The sequence below is a fragment of the Arachis ipaensis genome, chromosome B10 (assembly GCF_059453495.1).
Source record: "Arachis ipaensis isolate K30076 ecotype BB chromosome B10, ASM5945349v1, whole genome shotgun sequence".
In the NCBI taxonomy this organism is placed as follows: Eukaryota; Viridiplantae; Streptophyta; class Magnoliopsida; order Fabales; family Fabaceae; genus Arachis; species Arachis ipaensis.
The window spans coordinates 124,312,154-124,332,864 of record NC_142435.1 but is presented as its reverse complement, the minus strand read 5'-3'; the positions used below and the strand labels follow the sequence as shown (position 1 = coordinate 124,332,864).

At 38.1% G+C, this 20,711-nt stretch overlaps 1 long non-coding RNA gene and 1 other non-coding gene across 2 annotated transcripts; both read left to right on the top strand.

Moving 5' to 3' along the window:
- The first annotated feature begins 2,364 nt into the window (after positions 1-2,364).
- On the top strand, positions 2,365-9,411 carry LOC148581596 (uncharacterized). Its single transcript, XR_015886567.1, has 3 exons — positions 2,365-2,727; positions 2,835-3,110; positions 7,499-9,411. It is a non-coding gene; the product is annotated as an uncharacterized LOC148581596 (long non-coding RNA).
- Positions 9,412-17,728: 8,317 nt separating this feature from the next.
- On the top strand, positions 17,729-17,836 carry LOC148581595 (small nucleolar RNA R71). Its single transcript, XR_015896879.1, has one exon. It is a non-coding gene; the product is annotated as a small nucleolar RNA R71 (small nucleolar RNA).
- Positions 17,837-20,711: the final 2,875 nt, after the last annotated feature.

Below are 20,711 nucleotides of genomic sequence, written 5' to 3'. Positions count from 1 at the left end.
GATTTTTTTTTAAACTAAACTAGTAGATAACCAAATGTATGATACATGACTATTAAAAAAAAAAAGAAAGCAAATCCAATTTACAAGCAAGAGATGAAAAATAAAAAAGAAAAAGAAGAGAAAAACACCCTCTATAGTACCGCTTCTTTGTATAAAACTCTTTTCTCTCTTTACATGTTTTTTATTTTTGTTTTTTTTTAATAAAACTCTATTATTTATATTAGTATTCATGAACAGTAACATGTCTTATAAATTATAGACGTTTAATTTAAATTTTGTAATATTAATTAAAAATTATATGAAAATTTTTAGATTTTAAAGTTGTAAATTTTAGTTATGGAATACATTTTTTAATAATTTTTCAAAAACATATTTAAAATTTTTAATATTAAATATTTAAATCTCTTAAATTTTGAAACACACAAAACAATCCATAATATTTACTCTTTTGTGACACAATACAATCTCCTTTCAACTTGATTCTTGTAATCGAAATGATTGTTTTAAAATTTTTAAATAATTTTAAAACCTGTTCTGATAATTGTAAATTCTTATGAAGAATTTTATACGTTGCGCTTCCAATCAAATTGCGGAGAGAATAAATAAGCTAACCAAAATAAACGTTGGAGACTATTTCATATGTGTACATGTTTTGAATTTTTTATATGCTAAATTTTTTTGACGATGGTACCTGCAACATCCTATGAACCAACATAGGGAACGTTAAGGGATGGCGTGTGGTTATGACCTTCTGCTTAATGTATCTCTAGTAGCCGCGAATCATGTCAACTCAGTGGCAATTGTCATTTGCAATTGTCACATCTACTCCTTAACACCTTTTGGAAGGACCATGCCACTGACCAGAAGTTTTTGGGCTGACATGGATGACCCTTGGTTTTCTACACTTAAAGAACATCATTCTTCTTTTAGTGATAACGTATCAAAAGAAGAATAATTCACCCACATTGTTTCATTTGTCTAAGTGGTGGCTATGGAGTCTCAGTAGACATAATCCCTCCACAACTACCACGAGAACTACAGCCGTGAGGATCAGGCATTGATACCGCACAACTCCCGCCGCTAAAACAGGTGCATTTATCCATTTCATCTGCCTGCCTTTTTTGTTATAATTCATCAGGCGACTATTGACAACTAAATGGACACCACATGGAAAAAATGAGGTTACTTTATCAGTTTGTTTATTCTCACGCCCTGTTTTTACCATTATGGACCTCACCTTCATTCTTGTTTTAAGTCTCATGTGTATGTCTTCATTTATTATGTTGGAAGTACTTGGTGAGATAATGTCTATCAGCACCTTGTTTCTGAGACCCTTTTCATCGAACAAACATTAAATGGTTCACCTGATCTCCAAAAAGTTAAATCATTTTATGTGCATTTCATCATTGTCTAGGAGTTTAGCTATTTATTTTCCTTAGACCATCTTTATCTTAGTGTTGATGTTCACAACCTCTAATTAATATGAAAAATTTGTGTACGTATGTGGTGAAAGACTCAACAAACTAAATACATGAGACCACTTCTGAAAAATATTTTATTAAAATTTTTGTATTTGTTTTTAGCATAAGAATGAAGTCTGTCCACAATTTAGAATTTTTTTTTTATATTTCAATATGAAGAATTTTTGTCACCTAGTGCACAAAGTAACATAAGCACATATGTAACTGGTTTTTAATTTAATTGAAACAAAGACAATATCAATAGTACTTTTATAGTGAAAAATTTAATTAAATTATATGAGATCTTAAGTTTAAATTTCAAGTTAGTCAAGGGGTTATCCTATATGTTATATGTTATTTTTATTTCAAATTATTTAAAAACTAAACGATGCAACATATAGATGTTTAAGTTATTATATTTTAATTTCATCCAATTTCATTCACAGTCCTTTATATTAATATATAGTTTGAGTCAAACACTTGTATACCCATTCTGCGTATTAATGAGAATTCTAAAAAAGAATACAAGTTATTATTAAAATTGGTAAAACTTTTGGATCCAGCATAAAAAAAGTGTAACAATGAAAAGTTGTATTTTGTTCGCATAACTTGGTTTATACATGGCTGGACTGAGAAAAAAGCCTTAATAACCTATCGGCTAGTGTCTATTTTACAAGAAGAAAATCGGATGAGGGAAATGGGACGGCTAAGGCGGGTCAGGTTTCCCAGCCCAGAAAATCCCAAAAAAAAAAAAAAATAAACGAGCATTTCTCGATAACTTCAATTAATGAGTTACCATTCCTGAATGACTGGGCCCCACAAAATTAACCCAAAAGTAAGTGCACTGAGGTCTGAGTATGTTGCATGGCCCAATTTACATGAGTTGCAGTCCAGTTAACCAAACAAACACAACCGCGGTCTCAATCTCATCGTCTCCCTCGACATAACTTGTTTCAGCCCTAGTTGCATACCATTCATCCATTCATTGTTTTCATGGGTTACTGCACCGTGTGAGAGACCGTCACCGGCAAAGACATCTTCATCCTGTCATAGCAATCCCTTAGTCATTATTTTCTAGTAATAGTTATGTATCCCGACCTGATATGTGTGTGCAGGTTCTTCGAGCGTAAGACATTGCGGCAATGGACAAAGAATAGATCAAGGAACCGCCGTCTTTGTTGGTCCCTGGAACTTCACCTGCACCTTTTGCTCCTAGGGGATCGCAGTCGGAGTTGCCGCCCAACCCCGCTAATGGGTCGGAACACAAGCTAAGTACGCCTCCGTTAATTATTCATGGATACATTAAATTAGCATTCACTTACTTTCCATCAGGTTTCTTTCAGATATAGCTTAGTAAACCTAGTTTTGTTGCAGGAGGAGGGATTTGCAGGAAACTGTACACACTATGACAACCACTTCTTTGGTAGATCACCTCAACCAAATTGAAGCTGACATTGCTGAAGTTAGATTCATTATCCGAAACCAAAAGTCCGTTAATGAGGAGTATGTGGAACTGGTGAAAGAGATGATAAATAAGCAAGCTGTATCACCCCACATTGGAAGTAACTCTCCAAAATTAGGGAAGACCAACATGACCGAAGGCACCATTGGAAAAAGTGGAGCAACCTTACGTACATACAAGCGAAAGATGTAAAATCTGGTTAATTAATGACTAATTAACCCATAAATTAAAATTTATTCTAGAAAGTTAGAAATGTGATTTTTATGGCTTAACATGATAGAGAAAATTAAAACGAGAATTTTGACACCAATTTTAAAGAAATCGGCCCAAGATTGGGCCGAACAGGCTAAATCGGGCCAACCGGACCCATGTTGGGCCCAAGGCCCAGCCATGCCACACTTAATTAAGAGAGCTCAGCACTCTCTTCTTCCCCACAACACCAAACACGCTGGAAACATGAATGGAAATGGGAAGAACATGCAACAACACTAAACCCTCATCTAATCTTCAAATCCACATAACTTTTGACCTGGAGCTCCGATTGATGCACCGTTTGCGATCACACGACCATGACGTTGAGCTCTACAAATCCCACACAGTTATTCTTGAGGTAAGCCACAGTTTACTCTTCGAATTTACATCCCTCAATTTCGAAAATTTTGGGTAAAAAGTGTTGAGATTTTTGAGTTTGGATGTTATAGGATCAAATTAACTTGAAGAAAAAGCTTCTTCTTGCCTCTTTTGATCCTTGGGCTTGGTAAGTATCTCAACCCTAAGTCAAATATTTGAGTTGTTGTGATTAGATATTGAGTTTGTATGGATGGATGTATATTATGTGTGTTAGGCAAGGTATATATGTGAATGGATTGAAGTTGATGGAGATGTTGAGGACTTGAGGTGAGATACAAGCTGGAAATCTGATTTTGGGAGCTTTGAGACATTGGAAGTTGAGAAAAAAGTGAAATTTGAAGCGTTCCGAGTTAGACGGGAATCAGCCAAGGTATAGTTTCTGTTTCCTATATCTAAAATGTAATGTGGTGTGAAAACTTAGGTTAGTGACCTTAGGATAAAATTTTGGAATATTGATATAGTTGTTGAATGAATTGGATTGAATTAATATATAAATATTGGTTGAATGATTGTGAGTGGTGATCATTGTTGGTAAAGCATGTGAAGTTGTATGTGATATGGATTGATATGTTTAATTGATGATAAGGTTGAAGCTCTTGTTGATGAGCATGATTTGGAATGTGATATTGGTATGTGTATATAAATATGGTGATTGATGAATTGAATACTTGTTTGGAAATTGAGATATGAAAGGTTGATTATGACTTCAAAATTATTGAATTGAGATTGGCTAAAGTGGAAGAATTGGTGGGTTTAGGGGTGCACATGGGCCGGGTGAAGCCGGGTTTGATGTGACCCAGACCCGGCCCGAAATATACACCGGGTCTATTTATTAGACCCGAACCCGGCCCTAGAACCAATGAAACCAATACACTTTCGGGCCACAATTATACCGGATGAAAACCGGGTGAAAACCGGGACGTTAACATTACATTACGTTGATACCTTCTTGTAGGCTAGCATGTAAAAATATCCAAATTTTCAAGACTCCAACAATTATTTAACATGGTAAAATTCACTTAGAAAAATATAACAAGAACCAACCCTTCTTCAAAATTAAAGCATAACCACAATCAATACTAAAGCATAACCACAATCAATACTAATATTGTCTAATAATACAAATAACACAATATTATGTATTAGTCTAAAGTCTTATGCATTCTAAACATAAAACATTAACTTATAGTCTTATAATGACTAATAACACAAAATATTAAGGTTTACAATACTTAAATTTCACATAAGAATAGTCATGATCCATCACTAATAACACAAAATATTAATTGTGTATGATGACCGGGCCACCAGGTTGACTTCGGGTGACCCGAGCTATGGCCCGGACCCGACCCAAAATAATGACCGGGTCTATTTTTTATACCCTTACCCGACCCTAAACCCGATGTAATCACACCAAATTAACCCCTAAAGTGTTCGGGACCAGGCCGGGCCTTAGGGCCGGACCGGGTCATCTACACCCCTAGGTGGGTTGATGATTGAATGAGAGTTTGAAAATGCTTGGTGTTGGAAATGTTGAGTTTTTGGTTGATTTTGAAAGAATTTGGAAGTGTATGTTTTAGAAATTGGGAATTTATGAGTTTTTGTAAAAATAGAATTTTGATGAACTTCAACGGATCATATCTTGAGCTATTATGTTTGGAATTTGATGATTTTTATATCAAATGAAAGATAATTTCATAAGCTTTAAAATGGTTTAAATTTGGTTGAGATCTGAATTTTATGGAAGGAGATATGATCGTTGAAAGTTTGGGCTTGAAATCTGAATTCTGCAAACTCTGTAGAATTTATGATTTCTGGTTTGTGTGCGCACACACATCCTGTGAATTTCTGGACCTGTGCGCATGCACACACTTGTGTGTACGCACACACAAGAAAGTGGCTGCGGCTGGGAGCGCTAGCACGCCCTGTGCGCGCACACAAACAATAAGGTTTTTGCAAGCTGTGCGTGCGCACAGCTCTGTGCGTACACACACGTTGGGAAGGATGTTTTGGTGATGGCGCTGGCACGCCTTGTACACGCACTCAACAATGGAAGTTTTTATTTCTGTGCGGGCACACAGCCCTGTGCGTATGCACACTTTCTGAAAACACTTCTGGGCGTGCGCACGCGACCCTGTCTTCTTATAAAACCTCTATTTTCAAGTCTTTCGCCTTCCCAACAAGCTTGCGACCTTCCGAGATGCTGTTTCAGGCTTATAAACCCCCATTTTCATCTTTTAAATCTTAAATTAATGTAGAATGCCTAGTGATTGAGAGGAAGCTAGGGAAGGGGTAACTTGTGGATGAAGAAAGGGGATATAATGATGAGTTATGATTAATGATGATGGTATAAGTTGTTGAGGACGATGGTGGAGTGCTGTGTATGATGTGAGCCGAATGGCTGCGTATAAGATGAGCCGAATGACTGTGTATAAGATAATGGTTTGTGGCTGATTATAAATTATGATTTTAAGCTGGTTGGATGAGATGAATGAAATATAAAGATAATGAAATCGAAATTGATTGTGATGTGCCTCCGGGTAAGACGCAGTGGTGTTAATCACTTGCTTCGGGTAAGAGGTAAGAACCGGGTAAGATGTAGTGGTGTTATCCACTTGCTCCGGGTATGAATTGAGAATGAATGGATGAATGAATGATGGTAATAATAATGATAGTGTGTTTCTGTGTGTGACTCTGGGGTAAGATGCGGTGGTGTTATCGACTTGCTCTGGGTAAAAGCCAATAAGCTGGGTAAGATACAGTGGTGTTATCCACTTGCTCTGAGAAAGTCCAAGGCTTCGGGTAAGACGCAAGGGCGGTGTTCTGTTGCTGCTTGCTCCGGGCCGAAAATGTAACACTACCTGGGTAAGAGGCAGGGTGAAGTTGTCCCCTGCTCCAGGTACGCGGATAAGATGTAAAGGTTGTGGTGTTGTCCCACTTGCTCCGTGTTTCGTGTTCTGTCCAATGTTTAGCTATCAAGACATGTCGGGTTGGCTTTGCAATCGACAGATGAGACTCATCATCCACTAGGACAGGCATACATCATATGCATTATATGTGATTTGTTTGGAATGCCAAATTGATTGCATCATTACTTGCTAATTGCCTAATTGTCTTACTTGCTTCCTACTTGTGCATTTCTTTGCTTGATATAATTGTGCTTGCATATTGAATCACTGTTGGCGGTTGGGAGGTTCGAAGGATTTGGCAAGGGGATATTTAGTTAGACTGAAGATCCTTAAGTTAGTCGCCTATTTTCATTTCTTATGGTTTAGTATATTTATATGCTCTGATTATAATTTGGAAGTTCTAGGATTTTCTTCAGCTTTCCCAGGACATTACATGTTAGATATTTGGGCACTGTTACCATGCTGAGAACCTCTGGTTCTCACCCATGCGGATTTTGTGGTTTTCAGATGTAGGACGTGAGGCTCCTCGCTGAGGCATGCTGGAGACTTCTGTTTTGGTGAAGATCCTTAGCTCTTGGGATTTTATTTTGATCTTATATACTTGCTTAGATACTTACATTCTCCACTGTATATATATTTTGTATTAACTCCTTTAGAGGTTATTTTGGAGAAACAGGTTTTGTATCTTGTGTTTTGGGCTTATTTTAGGTAGTTCCTTTATATATGTATGCATACTACTATGCTCGGACTGGTTACCTTCGCAAGCCGAGTCTTGAGCCTTGATATATATATATTATTGGCACTCTCTTGTATACTCTTGCATTAGCTTATTCTTTATAGTTCCGTTTACGTTATCGCTCGGAGTGTTGTACTTTTCGATTTACCGGTTTTGAATTACCCCTTTTTCTTCAAAGGATCCTAATTATAAACCTTTTGTTACTATATGTAATAAATTTTATTTCTAGAGGTCGTAATACCTCACCACCTCTGTTTTATGACTTAAGCATAAGGCTCTGTGTGGTAGGGTGTTACAAAAGAAAAATGCAACTCCCACAACAACTGGAAACGACCCTGACTATCTCCCAATTCCGACACCGCCATCTAGTCCACAAGGCAGCACTTTCCACTTCAAGCGCAAAAACAAATAGAGGCGTTCTGGATCGACCCCTGCCCCAAAGGGACAAACCACAAGGGGAAGGAGGAAACTGTTTATCTCCGGAGCATTTTCTGGGGTGGGTCGGAGCAAGGGAGAAAAGACACGCATCACTAGCAGTTCCATCCTAGCAGTCCAATATGCTGAGCAACAAAATTTCCTGCAGATTCGGCATGTCGATAGGAGCCAGTGGGGGAAGGAGATTGGGAAAAATATTCCCCGTGTAAGTTCTTACCTACGTTTACACCCTTATGCTTAGTAACTGGGCCACAAACCATAATGTTTTGTACTATAATTCTTAACAATTGCACATGATATTCTCCTTACAGGGTATGCCATTAACTTTCTTCCCCACCAAGGATATGAAGATTGTAGGCCTTGATCTATGCGTTGCTGCGTACATATTCAACACGAAACTTGACCAAGAGTAAGTTTAACCACTGATTGTTGTAATTTTCGGTAGCACAATATACTTAGTAGATTGGTTGAAATGTCAGTTGAACGCATTGTTTGTCACAGTAGGTTCCATTGCTATATCAGCAATAATTTTTGTTCCATCATTCAAACTAATGCATGTTTTGTTCGAGACATCTGTATAAATGATATGCGTTTTTGGTTACCAGGAATGATCACCTACATTCTTGAGCTCATGTTATAACTAATTCAAAATTAATAATGCTTGCTAACATTGATTCCTACAGCGAGCTTCTTGTTCAGAGCCCACACTGCGCTATTACCAGGGGTACTCTCAGAACTCTGGAGCCTAGGAAGCCCGTAGTCGACGATGTGAGTACAAAATGAATAAAAGAGCTGTGTACATGATCCTCACATCTCGAGTTACATGATTTTGCTGAGGCTCATGACTAAGTATTTTGCATTGTGTGTTTTTATAGGTTCTGATACTTCTTGCCTGCATGTTGGCTAGAAACTCCACTAGGATTCATTGGTTTTTACCAACAACCTTCTCAGTGAGTGAAAAATACTAATTTAACTTGAAAACAATAACAAAAAATATTACCCTGTAGTTGAATGGATAATTACATGTGTTAGTATTTCACCCGTTTAACCTAATTTTATTTATTTTAAGACCTCGCATGGTGGGGTTTTTTTTTCCAAAACCTAAAAATAACTTAGAACTTATAGCAATTGATTAGTTTCATTATGAACCTTGTGAAAATTTTTTAAGGTCATCATTTAACTTTGTCGTTATAGCAAATTGCCACCGGAAGGGGATCCATTCCGCATGCCACACTGAAGGCGATCCGGGAGGACTTCATGGGCAAGGCCAACCGGGTTTGCAAGGTTAGATCCGATAAGATTAGTAATATCCTCATGGACACCAAATTTATATAGCATGTGAATATTCCATAATTAGTTTCCGCTGGCAGATTTACTATCCCATTTAGTGCGATGGACATTGGTTTCTACTGGTGATTGACGTCATTTGCAGGCAGCTTGTGTACCTAGACTCCATTCCCTCAGAAGATGACAGACCCAAGCAGTTCTGGCAGCTTAAAAATAATGACATCATTGCATTTTATTCGAAAAGCATCTGAGCAGATGCTTCCTTTTGTGACGCCGTGATACATCCACAAGGCCATCTTCCTGGAGGAGGTGTTGGACAGTGATGATTGATATGACGACCAGAAAAATCCTAGGATTCTGTGCAGTGAATATGAGATAAAGGAGCCTAAGGTGACCAGACAGGACCCCGGAAGGTACCCCGATACTCAATCTACTGTCGTTACCTTAGCTTGTCTATGAACTTAAGTCAGATGTGACTATTTGATCCATGAGGATGTATGATATGATAAATTTTTTTCACTCTGTACTTTGGTTGGAAACTTGGAATGATGAATTCATTCATAACCTGGAAGTCCTTTAGGTTTAACTTATGTCACTTAAATCAGAATGTTGTATAACCGGCCTTAAAAAAAATAATATAAGCAAACCATCTTTTGTTCCAGTAATGACTGCGGCCTGTATGTTGCGCAATGGATGATAATGTACCACCTGTGAAACTCATATGAGGCAGAGGTATACCCAGACACCATAGACCTGAGGATTTTGGTTGTAGTATTATGAGAAAATGTGTTAACTAAAATCCCCTTTGGTTGCAGAAAATTACAGAGTACAGTCGTATGAGGCTTGCTGTTGACATGGTGCTAAAGTACCATAATGACAAGCGCATGGAGGTCATCCAAGCTGTGTTGGAATACTGGAGGAACTTAACCACCAATTCCCCAGCAACAAATTGACCCACATGTTCACCTAAATCCCTTTTGAGAATGCTTGTTTGAATGCTTAATGGCCGAGAGACCATTGACCTTTTGTCTAATATTATGTAATCCAGCTACTTATTTAATTGTGCAATGCTTCCTGGGATCTAGGTTTGGCAATATTCTGTGGTTATTTTCATGCAATTCCTTGTGTAACCCATGACACGTTTCACCTACACAGGTAAAATACTCACTCATGATGCATTTATCAATATGGCAGTGGAAAATTTATTAATTAGCATATGAAACATACTGCAGTATGTTATAATCATAACATAACATGTTTTCTCTTGTTCAAACTCAACATAGGTATGGTGTCAAGAGTTACAGATGAGGTATGACTGGATAAGCACCTTTTTCAGGAATGGGCACAAACCAACAATAGTCTCCAAAGAGTGTGCAGCAGATACACTCAACTTTTGTAAAACAGTGTTTTGTAAAACATACTATACTTATGGCTGGTTATGTTACAAGTCAAATATGTCTTTCGGACCTCTCTAAATTCATCAAGCATGTTACAGTAAACGTTCATGTTCAATTTTTAAGATTCGTATTCGTGTTTGTTCCAGTGGTTCCGGTATTTGCACTGCACTTTATATTTCCTTTTGTTAGACCATATCTAGGTCTCGTATATGTGACCCACCCCCAAAGGCGAGGGTGCATGTGAGAGTGGAATATAATTAGACCAATACAAAACAATGACCAATCTTACATGTACAGCAAGTACAAATCGTAATTAGTCGTGTCAACCTTTAAGATTATTCTATGTACATGGATTACTTCACCAACGTATGGGAAATGAACAATTACAAGCACCTTCATGTTACGTAACCACTGCCATTGATACAACTACCAATGTTTCAGATAAAAGAGAGACAAGAAAAACAGGTGACCAAAAAATCTGCCATTGATATAAGTACCGATGTTTCAGGTAGAAGAAAACCTAGAAAAACAGGCTATCGGAAAATGCAGCTTTGAATGTAACCACCAAAGTTACTTGAAAAACATTTACAACATACAAGGGTGGTTTTAACTTCACAACCAAAACTCATACACTGAACATGCATTCCATGGGATAAGTAGAATTGAAGAACATTAGTGGCTAATGGTGCGCAGAAGTTGTGATTACACTTTAATTATGTAAAATTTATCGCTCTTTCTTTCCCTGGTAGTGGCGCCAAAAACATGATGCCAATACCATGGTTCACAACTTCGCACAACTAACCAGCAAGTGCACTGGGTCGTCCAAGTAATACCTTACGTGAGTAAGGGTCGAATCCCACGGAGATTGTTGGTATGAAGCAAGCTATGGTCACCTTGTAAATCTCAGTCAGGCGGATATAAAATAGTAATGGGGTTTTCGAAAATAATTACTAAAATAGGGATAGAAATACTTATGTAAATCATTGGTGAGAGTTTCAGATAAGCGCATAGAGATGCTTTCGTTCCTCTGAACCTCTGCTTTCCTGCTGTCTTCATCCAATCAGTCTTACTCCTTTCCATGGCTGGCTTTATGTAATGCATCACCATTGTCAATGGCTACTTTCGGTCTTCTCTCGGGAAAATGATCCAAATGCCCTGTCACAGCACGGCTAATCGTCTGGAGGCATCACCCTTGTCAATGGTTACATCCTATCCTCTCAGTGAAAATGGTCAACGCACCCTGTCACGGCACGGCTATTCATCTGTCGGTTCTCGATCATGCTGGAATAGGATTTACTATCCTTTTGCGTCTGTCACTACGCCCAGCACTCGCGAGTTTGAAGCTCGTCACAGTCATTCAATCATTGAATCTTACTCGGAATACCACAGACAAGGTTTAGACTTTCCGGATTCTCTTGAATGCCGCCATCATTCTAGCTTACACCACGAAGATTCTTATTAAGAGATCTAAGAGATACTCATCCAATCTAATGTAGAACGGAAGTGGTTGTCAGGCACGCGTTCATAGGGAATGATGATGATTGTCATGTTCATCACATTCAGGTTGAAGTGCGAATGAATATCTTAGAAGCGAAATAAGATGAATTGAATAGAAAACAGTAGTACTTTGCATTAATCTTTGAGAAACAGCAGAGCTCCATACCTTAATCTATGGAGTGTAGAAACTCTACCGTTGAAAATACATAAGTGAAAGGTCCAGGCATGGCCGAATGGCCAGCCCCCTAAAACGTGATCATAGGATCAGAATACAATCCAGGATGTCTAATACAATAGTAAAAGGTCCTATTTATAATAAACTAGCTACTAGGGTTTACAGAGTAAGTATTTGATGCATAAATCCACTTCCGGGGCCCACTTGGTGTGTGCTTGGGCTGAGCTTGAGTGTTGCACGTGTAGAGGTCATTCTTGGAGTTGAACGCCAGCTTTTGTGCCAGTTTTGGCATTGAACTCCACTTTGCAGCTTGTTTCTGGCGCTGGACGCTAGAATTAGGCAGAGAACTGGCGTTGAATGCCAGTTTGCGTCGTCTAAACTTGGGCAAAGTATGAACTATTATACATTTCTGAAAAGCCCTAGATGTCTACTTTTCAAAGCAATTGGAAGAGCGCCATTTCGAGTTCTGTAGCTCCAGAAAATCTACTTTGAGTGCAGGGAGGTCAGAATCCAACAGCATCAGCAGTCCTTCTTCAACCTCTGAATCTGATTTTTGCTCAAGTCCCTCAATTTCAGCCAGAAAATACCTGAAATCACAGAAAAACACACAAACTCATAGTAAAGTCCAGAAATGTGAATTTAACATAAAAACTAATGAAAACATCCCTAAAAGTAACTAGATCCTACTAAAAACATACTAAAAATAATGTCAAAAAGCGTATAAATTATCCGCTCATCACAACACCAAACTTAAATTGTTGCTTGTCCCCAAGCAACTGAAAATTAAATAGGATAAAAAGAAGAGAATATACTATAAATTCCATACTATCAATGAAACATAGCTCCAACCAGATGAGCGGGACTTGTAGCTTTTTACCTCTTGAATAGTTTTGGCATCTCACTTTATCCATTGAAGTTCAGAATGATTGGCTTCTATAGGAACTCAGAGTTCAGATAGTGTTATTGATTCTCCTAGTTCAGTATGATGATTCTTGAACACAGCTATTTTATGAGTCTTGGCCGTGGCCTTAAGCACTTTGTTTTCTAGTATTACCACCGGATACATAAATGCCACAGACACATAATTGGGTGAACCTTTTCAGATTGTGACTCAGCTTTGCTAAAGTTCCCAATTAGAGGTGTCCAGGGTTCTTAAGCACACTCTTTTTTTGCTTTGGACCTTAACTTTAACCGCTCAGTCTCAAGTTTTCACTTGACACCTACACGCCACAAGCACATGGTTAGGGACAGCTTGGTTTAGCCGCTTAGACCAGGATTTTATTCCTTTAGGCCCTCCTATCCACTGATGCTCAAAGCCTTGGGATCCTTTTTATTTGCCCTTGCCTTTTGGTTTTAAGGGTTATTGGCTTTTTGCTCTTGCCTCTTGGTTTTAAGAGCTTTTGGATTTTTCTGCTTGCTTTTTCTTTTTCTTTCTATATTTTTTTCGCCTATTTTATTATTTATTTTTTTTTCTGCAAGCTTTGTTCTTTGCTGCTTTTTCTTGCTTCAAGAATCATTTTTATGATTTTTCAGATTATCAAATAACATGTCTCCTAGTCATCATTCTTTTAAGAGCCAACATATTTAACATTCTTAAACAACAACTTCAAAAGACATATGCACTGTTCAAGCATACATTCAGAAAACAAGAAGCATTGTCACCACATCAATATAATTAAGCTAAGTTCAAGGATAAATTCGAAACTCATGTACTTCTTGTTCTTTTGAATTAAAACATTTTTCATTTAAGAGAGGTGATGGATTCATAGGACATTCATAACTTTAAGACATAGTTACTAACTACTAATGATCATGTAATGAAGACACAAACATAGATAAGCACATAGCATAGAAAACGAAAAACAGAAGAAATAAGGACAAGGAATGAATCCACCTTAGTGATGGTGGCGTTTCCTTCTTGAGGAACCAATGATGTCCTTGAGCTCTTCTATGTCTCTTCCTTGTCTTTGTTGCTCCTCCCTCATTGCTTTTTGATCTTCTCTTATTTCATGAAAGATGATGGAGTGCTCTTGATGTTCCACCCTTAGTTGTCCCATATTGGAACTCAATTCTCCTAGGGAGGTGTTGATTTTCTCCCAATAGTTTTGTGGAGGAAAATGCATTTGAGGCATCTCCGGGATCTCATGGTGATGAGCTTCATACGCCTCTTGAGCTCCATGAATGGGCTCTCTTGCTTGCTCCATCTTTTTCTTAGTGATGGGCTTCTCTTCCTTAATAGGAATGTCTCCTTCTATGAAAGCTCCAGCTGAGTAACATAGATGGCAAATAAGATGAGGAAAAGCTAGCCTTGCCATGGGGATGACTTTTCGACTATTTTGTAGAGTTCATTAGAGATGACTTCATGAACTTCTATTTCCTCTCCAATCATGATGCTATGAATCATGATGGCCCGATCCACAGTAACTTCAGATCGGTTGCTAGTGGGGATGATGGAGCATTGGATGAATTCCAACCATCCTCTAGCCACAGGCTTGAGGTCCAATCTTCTTAGTTGAACCGGCTTGCCTTTGGAGTCAATCTTCCATTGAGCTCCTTCCACACATATGTCCATGAGGACTTGGTCCAACCTTTGATCAAAGTTGACCCTTCTTGTGTAGGGGCGTGCGTTCTCTTCCATGTTTGGCAAGTTGAACGCCAACCTTACATTCTCCGGACTAAAATCTAAGTATTTCCCCCGAACCATTATAACATAGTTCTTTGGATCCGGGTTCTTACTTTGATCATGGTTCTTGGTGATCCATGCATTAGCATAGAACTCTGGAACCATTAGAATGCCGACTTGTTGGATGGGATTTGTTAGAACTTCCCAACCTCTTCTTTGAATTTCATGTCGGATCTCTGGATACTCATTTCTTTTGAGTTTGAAAGGGACCTCGGGGATCACCTTCTTCTTGGCCACAACATCATAGAAGTGGTCTTGATGGGATTTAGAGATGAATCTTTCCATCTCCCATGACTCGGAGGTGGAAGCTTTTGTCTTTCCTTGCCCCTTTCTAGAGGATTCTCCGGTCTTAGGTGCCATCAATGGTAATGGAAAAACAAAAAGCTTATGCTTTTACCACACTAAACTTAGAATATTGCTCGCCCTCGAGCAATAAAAGAAAGAATAGAGGAAGAAGAAGAAGATATGGAGGAGAGGGGGAAGGTGTTGTGTTTCGGCCAAGAAGGGTATAGAGGGGTTGTGTTGTGTGAATTTGAAGAAGAATGGAGGGCTTTATATAGGGAAGGGAGGGGGGCGAAGTTTCGGCCATTTAGGGTGGGTTTGGGTGGGAAATTGATTTTGAATTTTAAAGGTAGGTGGAGTTTATGAGGTAGGTTTGTGGGGAAGAGTGGATGGATGTGAGTGGTGGAGGTGATAGGTGAAGGGTTTTGGGGAAGAGTGTTTATTGGGAAGAGAGGATGATTGAGAAGAGAGAAGAGAGTGAGTGGAGGTATGTGGGTGATCCTGTGGGGTCCACAGATCCTGAGATAATTCTTGTGGGGTCCACAGATCCTGAGATTATCCTGTGGGGTCCACAGATCCTGAGGTGTCAAGGATTTACACCCTTGCACCAAATTAGGCATGCAAAATGCCCTTGCATGCAACTCTGGGCGTTCAGCGCCAGGTTGGTGCCCATTTTGGGCGTTCAACGCCCATTTGTTGGCCATTTCTGGCGTTGAACGCCAGAACCATGCTTGTTCTGGGCGTTCAGTGCCAGCTCCTCTCCAGGGTGCATTTCTGGCGTTCAGCGCCCAGATGATGCCCATTTTGGGCGTTCAGCGCCCGGACACTTCCCATTTTGGGCGTTCAGCACCAGAACCATGCTCTGTTTTGGCGCTGAACGCCAGACAGATGCTCCTCCAGGGTGTGATATTTCTTCTGCTGTTTTTGATTCCGTTTTTAATTTTTTTGTTTATTTTTTGACTCCACATGTTCATGAACCTATAAAGATATATAACTAAGAAAAATATAGTTAGATAAATAAAAATTGGGTTGCTTCCTAACAAGCGCTTCTTTAATGTAAATAGCTTGACAGTGGGCTCTTGTGGAGCCTCACAGATGTTCAGAGCATTGTTGAGACTCTCCAACACTAAACTTAGAGTTTGGATATGGGAGTTCAACACCAAACTTAGAGTTTGGTTGTGGCCTCCCAACACCAAACTTAGAGTCTGACTGTGGGGGCTTTGGTTGACTCTGCTTTGAGAGAAGCTTTTTCTGCTTCCTATCCATGGATGCAGAGAGAGATCCTTGAGTTATAAACACAAGGTTGTCCTTATTTAATTGAAGGATCAATTCTCCTCTGTCCACATCAATCACAGCTCTTGCTGTGGCTAGGAAAGGTCTTCCTAGGATGATGGATTCATCCTCTTCCTTTCCAGTATCCAGGACTATGAAATTAGCAGGGATGTAAAGGCTTTCAACCTTTACTAACATGTCCTCTACTTGTCCATAAGCCTGTTTTCTTGAATTATCTGCCATCTCTAATGAGATTCTAGCAGCTTGCACCCCATAGATTCCCAGTTTCTCTATTACAGAGAGGGGCATGAGGTTTATTCCTGAACCAAGGTCACACAGAGCCTTAAAGATCATGGTGCCTATAGTACGAGGTATTATGAACTTTCCAAGATCTTGTCTCTTCTGAGGCAATGTCAGTTGATCCAGATCACTTAGTTCATTGATGAACAAGGGAGGTTCAACTTCCCAGGTATCAATGCCAAATAATTTGGCATTTAGCTTCATGATTGCACCAAGAAACTTGGCAGCTTGCTCTTTAGTAACATCCTCATTATCTTCAGAAGAGGAATACTCATCAGAGCTCATGAATGGCATAAGGAGGTTCAATGGAATCTCTATGGTCTCTAGATGAGCCTCAGAGTCATTTGGTTCCTCAGAGGGAAGCTCCTTATTGATCACTGGACGTCCCAGGAGGTCTTCCTCCTTGGGATTCACGTCCTCCTCTCCCTCATTGGGTTCGGCCATTTTGGTTATGTCAATGGCCTTGCACTCTCCTTTTGGATTTTCTTCTGTATTGCTTGGGAGAGTGCTAGGAGGGATTTCAGTGATTCTTTTACTCAGCTGGCCCACTTGTGCTTCCAAATTTCTAATGGAAGACCTTGTTTCATTCATGAAACTCACAGTGGCCTTAGATAGATCAGAGACTAAGTTTGCTAAGCTAGATGGGTTCTGCTCAGAATTCTCTGTCTGTTGCTGAGTGGATGATGGAAAAGGCTTGCTATTGCTAAACCTGTTTCTTCCACCATTATTAAAGCCTTGTTGAGGCTTTTGATCCTTCCATGAGAAATTTGGATGATTTCTCCATGATGAGTTACAGGTGTTTCCATAAGGTTCACCTAAGTAATTCACCTCTGCTATTGCAGGGTTTTCAGGATCATAAGCTTCTTCTTCATAAGAAGCCTCTTGAGTACTGTTGGATGCAGCTTGCACTCCATTTAGACTCTGAGAAATCATATTGACTTGCTGAGTCAATATTTTGTTCTGAGCCAATATGGCATTCAGAGTATCGACTTCAAGAACTCCCTTCTTCATAGGCGTCCCATTATTCACAGGATTCCTTTCAGAAGTGTACATGAACTGGTTATTTGCAACCATGTCAATGAGTTCTTGAGCTTCTGCAGGTGTTTTCTTTAGGTGAATGGATCCACCTGCAGAGGTATCCAATGACATCTTAGATAACTCAGACAGACCATCATAGAATATATCCAGGATGGTCTATTCTGAAAGCATGTCAGAAGGACACTTTTTGGTCAACTGTTTGTATCTTTCCCAAGCTTCATAGAGGGATTCACCTTCTTTCTGTCTGAAGGTTTGAACATCCGCTCTAAGCTTGCTCAGCTTTTGAGGAGGAAAGAACTTGGCTAAGAAAGCCGTGACCAGCTTATCCCAAGAGTTCAGGCTGTCTCTGGGTTGAGAGTCCAACCAGATTCTAGCTCTGTCTCTTACAGCAAATGGGAAAAGCATGAGCCTGTAGACTTCAGGATCTACTCCATTAGTCTTAACATTATCACAGATCTGCAAGAATTTAGTTAAGAACTGAAAAGGATCTTCAGATGGAAGTCCATGAAATTTGCAGTTCTGCTGCATCAGAGAAACTAGCTGAGGTTTCAGCTCAAAGTTGTTTGCTCCAATGGCAGGAATGGAGATGCTTCTTCCATGTAAATTGGAATTAGGTGCAGTAAAGTCACCAAGCATTCTCCTTGCATTATTATTATTTTCGGCTGCCATCTCCTCTTCCTGTTCGAAAATTTCTGAAAGGTTCTCTCTGGATTGTTGTAATTTAGCTTCTCTTAGTTTCCTCTTCAGAGTCCTTTCAGGTTCTGGATCTGCTTTAACAAGAATGTTCTTGTCCTTGCTCCTGCTCATATGAAAAAGAGAGAACAGAATAATAATAATAATAGGGGTTCTTTTTACCACAGTATAGAAGTCCCAGTGTGAGTAGAAGAAAAGAAGAAGAAGAAATTCGAACACAGATGGAAGAGGGGGTTCGAATTTGGGTGAGATGAAGTGTTAGTAGATGAATAAATAAATTGAAGAAGATGAGTGAGAAGGAGAATTTTCGAAAATAATTTTTGAAAAAGAGTTAGTGATTTTCGAAAATAGTTTTTGAAAAAGGTTAGTAGTTTTTTCGAAAATTCAAAATAAAAATAAAATAATTAGTTAATTAAAAAGAAATTTTTGAAAAAAGGGGGAAGATATTTTCGAAAATAGAGAGAGAGAGTTAGTTAGGTGGTTTTGAAAAAGGTAAGAAACAAACAAAAAGTTAGTTAGTTAGTTGAAACAAATTTTGAAAATCAATTTTGAAAAGATAAGAAGTTAGGAAGTTAGAAAAGATATTTTGAAATCAAATTTTTTTGAAAAAGGTAAGATAAGAAGATATTTTTGAAAAGATATGATAGAAATTAGTTTTTGAAAAAAAAGATTTGATTTTTTTTTAAAAATACAATTAATGACTTGATTCACAAGAAATCACAAGATATGATTCAAAAACTTAAAGTTTGAATCTTTCTTAACAAGCAAGTAACAAACTTGAAATTTTTGAATCAAAACATTAATTGTTATTGTTATTTTCGAAAATTTGATATAAAAATAAGAAAAAAAAGATTTTTGAAAAATATTTTTGGAATTTTCGAAAATAACTAAGAAATTTGAAAAAGATTTGATTTTTGAAAAAGATTTTGAAAAAGATGAGATTTTCAAATTGAAAATTTGATTTGACTCATAAGAAACAACTTGATTTTAAAATTTTTTGAAAAAGTCAAATCTAATTTTTGAAATTTTGAGAGAGAAAAAAGGAAGGATATTTTTTTTTATTTTTGAATTTTTAATGAAGAGAGAGAAAAACAAGAAAAATGATGCAATGCATGAAAGTTATGGATCAAAACAATGAATGCATGCAAGAATACTATGAATGTCAAGATGAACACCAAGAACACTATGAAGATCATGATGAACATCAAGAACACATTTTTGAGAAATTTTTAATGCAAAGAAAACATGAAAGACACCAAACTTAGAATTCTTTAATGCTTAGACACTAAGAATCCAAGAATGCATATGAAAAACAAGAAAAGACACAAAACATGCAAATGCAAAGATCAAACAAGAAGACTTACCAAGAACAACTTGAAGATCATGAAGAACACCATGAATGCATGAAATTTTCGAAAAAAAAAATGCAAGATGCACATGCAATTGACACCAAACTTATAACATGACTCAAGACTCAAACAAAAACACAAAAAATATTTTTGATTTTTATGATTTTCTAATTTTTTTTGTATTTTTTTCGAAAATTTATTTGAAAAACAAAAATAAGGATTTCAAAATCTTTAATATGAATTCCAGGAATCTTGTGCTCTTTAGTCTAAAGCTTCAATCTGAGGGTTAGACATGGCTTAATAGCCAGTCAAGCTTTAGAATGGATTTACATCCATTGAGGTGATTAGTTGAAGACCAATCCCAAAGGAGTTTGGGTATGGCTTTTCAGCCAGATAGGATTCAACATGTTACCATGAAACTCTAGAATTCATTCTTGAAAGTTTTGAAGCCATAGAATAATTTATTTTTGAAAACATTTTTATTTAAAAAATTTTTTTTTTCGAAAACAAAAGAAAAATTTTTTTGAAAGATTTTTTGAAAACTTTTTGAAAAGAAAACGAAAAGAAAGTTACCTAATCTGAGCAACAAGATGAACCGTCAGTTGTCCAAATTCGAACAATCCCCGGCAACGGCGCCAAAAACTTGGTGCGCAGAAGTTGTGATTACACTTTAATTATGTAAAATTTATCGCTCTTTCTTTCCCTGGTAGTGGCGCCAAAAACATGATGCCAATACCATGGTTCACAACTTCGCACAACTAACCAGCAAGTGCACTGGGTCGTCCAAGTAATACCTTACGTGAGTAAGGGTCGAATCCCACGGAGATTGTTGGTATGAAGCAAGCTATGGTCACCTTGTAAATCTCAGTCAGGCGGATATAAAATAGTAATGGGGTTTTCGAAAATAATTACTAAAATAGGGATAGAAATACTTATGTAAATCATTGGTGAGAGTTTCAGATAAGCGCATAGAGATGCTTTCGTTCCTCTGAACCTCTGCTTTCCTGCTGTCTTCATCCAATCAGTCTTACTCCTTTCCATGGCTGGCTTTATGTAATGCATCACCATTGTCAATGGCTACTTTCGGTCTTCTCTCGGGATAATGA